Source organism: Dipodomys spectabilis, unplaced genomic scaffold (genome assembly GCF_019054845.1).
Source record: "Dipodomys spectabilis isolate Male_0828 unplaced genomic scaffold, ASM1905484v1 ptg000110l, whole genome shotgun sequence".
NCBI lineage: Eukaryota > Metazoa > Chordata > Mammalia > Rodentia > Heteromyidae > Dipodomys > Dipodomys spectabilis.
In genome coordinates this window covers 573,396-577,468 of record NW_024870787.1, presented here as the reverse complement: position 1 = coordinate 577,468, position 4,073 = coordinate 573,396, and positions in this window count along the sequence as shown.

The following is a 4,073-nucleotide window of genomic DNA, read 5'->3' as shown; positions in this document are numbered from 1 at the left end:
CTTTCTGGTTTGTTTTTTTTTATTAAGACAAAATTATACTACCTGGTCCAGGGAAGGTATCACTATGTAATTCCACTCTCTAATCTCCTGTCTTAATCTCAGTGCTAGAATTCTAGGCTTGTATCACATTGCCCTGCCATAGTTTCTTGGTTTGTTTAATCTAGATACAGACTACCAATTCTGAACTTCTCCAGGGATATTATACACCATAGATTGTTCAGACTGCTTATCTACTATTTTCAAAGATGTTCTAACATTTGACACAGGATATGAATATTTTCAGATGCACTTGCGGGGTCTCTGATTCATTCCTCCATGGATGCGATCCCTATAATAATGATTAATTGACTCTCTTACTATGTCTGGACATTACCTATGTAATATTCTCAAACTTTTTTGAAGGAAGTTCATTTGAGGACTTTCTAATATTAAAAATTATCCCTTGATTCGAGTCTTAATCAGGATATATATTCTGTTGTTTTCTAACTTTTTTACACATTCTGAGAGTTGTTTCATTTGTGTATTTGTGTGTGCACATATAAGTGCCTCTGTGTGTTTGTGTATGTTTCTATGTATGCATGCAAAAGTCTCAACCTCTTATTCGGCAATCTTGCTCATAACTGGTATTCTACCACCTGAGCCATTCTTCCAATCCAGCTTTTGGCTGCTTTATTATATTTACTGTTGGAAAGACTGTTCTGCCCAAGCTGGATGCAAACTGAACTTCCCAGACTCCTTTTCATTCTAAGGTTTTATTTCTCCAGGAGTATCAACTTTTAAACTACAAACATTTTTGTGAGGGTAATGTCTAAGCTGTAGCCCAGATTTTTAACTCAAGAATTCTGTTTTTTTTTGTTTTGGTGGGGGAGTCCGATCATGGGGCCTGAACTCTGGGCTTGGGCGCTGTCCCTCAGCTCTTCATCTCAAGGCTAGCACTCTACCACTTGAGTCACAGCGCCACTTTCGGCTTTTTTCTTTTTTACTTATGTGGTGCTGAGGAATCGAACCCAGGGCCTCATGCATGCAAGGCAACTGCTCTACCCCTGAGCCACCTTCCCAGCCCCTAACTCAAGAATTCTTATAAAGATAGATGAACACACACATTACTTATCCTGAGTTACACTGTTAGAAATGTGATCTAACCTGGGTTGTGGTGAGATATGAGGATTGGGGTTCAAAGCCAGCCCAGGTATGAAAGTCCTAGAGACTCTTTTCTCCAATTAACTAAAAGTAAACTGGAAATGGCACTGTGGATAAAGTGGTAGAGCATTAGCCTTGCGCTGAAGAGAAGAGAGACAGCTCGCAGGCCCAGAGTTCAAGTGCCAAGACCACGGCCAACAAAAAAAATATACATATACAAGTGAAGAAAAAAAAAAAAGAAATGTGATCTTAGCCACCAGTTCATTGCTAATATAATCCCTGCTCTCACAAGATGGACATTTTTTTTTCAGTTAAATCCATGCTCATATATCTGACTTGCTTTGGGAACAATATTATTCTTCCATTCTACTTTCTACAAAATTGCATGATTAGCAAGCATGATTTAGAATGAGAGTGGCCTCATAATTCATGTTCCATGTAGGAGTCTTGCTTTCTGTATATCACTCCCATAAATCTACATACTGGACTTGGCTTTATTGTTTCATTGTTGTCTTATTTGTAGTTTGTTATATTGTAGTGAAGCCTTATACTTAAACACAGAACTTCTCTTTCTCCTATTATTGCTATTGATTCCCTTACTGTTAGCTCATGTACATTTGGGAAATTATGAACAGCACATACACTCACAAAAGAATGTTCTGAGAACCTTCTTCCCATTTAAAATTCGCCTTAATTTACAGAGAACTTACAAAGTTTGAACTCAATGTACTCATGTATAATGTATTTATAAGCAATATAAATTTCATATTTTCTATTTACTGAGTTTTCTCTGAAACACGTGTTACCTCAGGTCCAAAGGTGTCCTAGTGTTATTTCAGTGAAGCCAGAAAGCATTCATTATATTTCAAGCAGCACCATCGATTGTTACTGGAAGTAACTTTTACTGGATGTGGAAAATGACCCCAGGAGAGGAATGGAACATAGAGGATTAACAAAGTTCAAGTTACCTTGTGCTTTCCTTTTTACTGTACAAGAAAAGCATCCCAAGACTTGAAGGAAACTCTGTCCCTGGCTTTTCCGAGTGTGTTCTTTACTCATATAAAATTTTTCTGTAAACTTCTAGTTGAGAGTATTACAAAACGAAATAATGTACCGTTTGACGACCAGCATAATACAAAAGGAAATAACGTTGTTTTAAAAGTGTTCTCCTGCAAAGGAACAAAGAGGTTTTAAAGTGTCATATGGATGGACATTTCACCCCTGAGATGATTCTCTTGATGCAGGAGTCAGTTATCAATTCCTTTGGTCTGGTCCTGAGTTCTCCAGAGAAATAAGGATTCCAAAAAAGCAGGATCCAGTGAGTATGATCAGCAAAAGGAGCCTCTTTTCAGACCAGTACTCTTTTAAGGAAGGTCCCAAAGAAATATCTGGGATTTTTGTTTGCTTGTTTGTTTAGTTTGTGCTGGTTCTGGGGCTTGAAACCAGAGCCTGGATCCTGTCCCTGAACAGTTGTCTTTCCTGCCCACCTGCCCCCAAAGCTAGTAATCTACTGCTTGAGCCCAAACTCCACTTCTGGTTTTTTGGTGTTCAATTTGCTATAAGAGTTGGACAGACTCTCCTGCCTGGTTTGGCTTTGAATTAAGATAATAAGAAAGCTAAGTGACATCAACTGTATAGACTTCTCTTTTGGAACAAGAAATGTTAGATGAAGTTTATTGTAAAGCTAATATGTGACAATTTTTAAAGGAAGAGAATATGTCTAGCAAAGAAGCCATAACTTAAATAACTCAGCAAAAATAGGTGTACTGAATCATTTTGAAATTATTTTTTCTGCTTGGGAAGATTACTGATCTTGTCCGTCCTTTTGGGAAACTTAAAGTAATATTTGCACTTTTTGTTGGTTGTGGGGCTTGAACTCTGATCCTGGGGGCACTCCCTCAGCTCTTCAGCGCAAGTTGAGTGCTCTACCGCTTAAGCTACAGCAACACTTCCGGGTTTCTGGTGGTTAATTGAAGATAATGGTCTCATGGACATTCCTGACCAGGCTGGCTTTGAACCACAATCCTCTGGTCTCAACCTCCTGAGTAGCTAGGATTACAGGCGTGAACCACCAGCACCCAGCTCATATTTGTGCTTATGTGCACTGAATGACACTATGTAGACAAATAATGGAAATTTGAATCAAATGATGGCATTGCAGCTTTTCAGAAAATTGTGAGGTAGCAATAAATATGTCCTCTTTTCCATGTTGTTTCATTAATGACTCATGAGCTATTGGACCCTTACATTAGCATCCTCTGCCATCTTTGTAGTTGTATTTAGTATCAGGAAATGTTCATAGAGGAATATAGAAGACTGAGATTTTTAGAAAGCAAAAAAGATAAGGTATGAAAGAACAGCACAGAAGGAGACACATTTATTACACAGAAATTAAGAAGTAGCCTAAGAGATTTAGAATGCTAAAGGCAATATGGAATAAGACTAGTTGATAACTATTTCTTCAATAACCAAAAATGGTTCACTAAAACAATTTCTGGTATACCTTATTTACTGTCATTTGTTCATTAACTCTGGAATTATTCCTTCTCTTCTGTCACTACTGTTAATTTGTCTCTGCCGTTTTGGTGACATGAATGACCAAAAATATTTCCAAATCTCACTTAAACTACCCCTCTCATTGTGATTAGCAGTGACCATTCAAAAACCTGGAAACTTTGAATTTCCAGAATTAATCTTCACCTGACTTGTAAGCACATTCAAGCCATTAATTGCTGTGACCTAATGAACAAAACTTTTTTTTCAACACAATATCCTAATATAAGTAAAGAACATGAATTAGGGACTATAGTCAGGTGTCAGTGTGACAGACCAGCTCGGCCAGAGCACTGGGACCGATGGGACAGGGATCTCTGGATAGGTGGGCAAGGAGTCAGCGAAGTGACAAACAGACACAGACTCAAAAGTGTTGCATC